The sequence below is a fragment of the Cariama cristata genome, unplaced genomic scaffold (assembly GCF_000690535.1).
Source record: "Cariama cristata isolate BGI_N322 unplaced genomic scaffold, ASM69053v1 scaffold26781, whole genome shotgun sequence".
In the NCBI taxonomy this organism is placed as follows: domain Eukaryota; kingdom Metazoa; phylum Chordata; class Aves; order Cariamiformes; family Cariamidae; genus Cariama; species Cariama cristata.
In genome coordinates, this window is record NW_009601371.1 from 1,155 (window position 1) to 1,408 (window position 254).

Genomic DNA, 254 nt, shown 5'->3' on the forward strand with positions numbered 1-254 from the left:
AGCAAATCCGTTAATGCGAGATACATAATCTGGTAATTTAGCAATGATGTCTGTAAGGGTGGGTGCCAAATGAGGAAGCAGAGAGATGATGTCCACTCATCTTCACAATTAATAACAGTCGGTGGAGCGGCTGGGTACAGGATGGGAGAGAGGAAATGTTGTCACTGAACTGCATTAAAGCCACAGACTGGATTTCATACACTTTGTTAACCTAGGCTCCCTCATTCATGGAGTACAAAAGGCACTCCATTAGG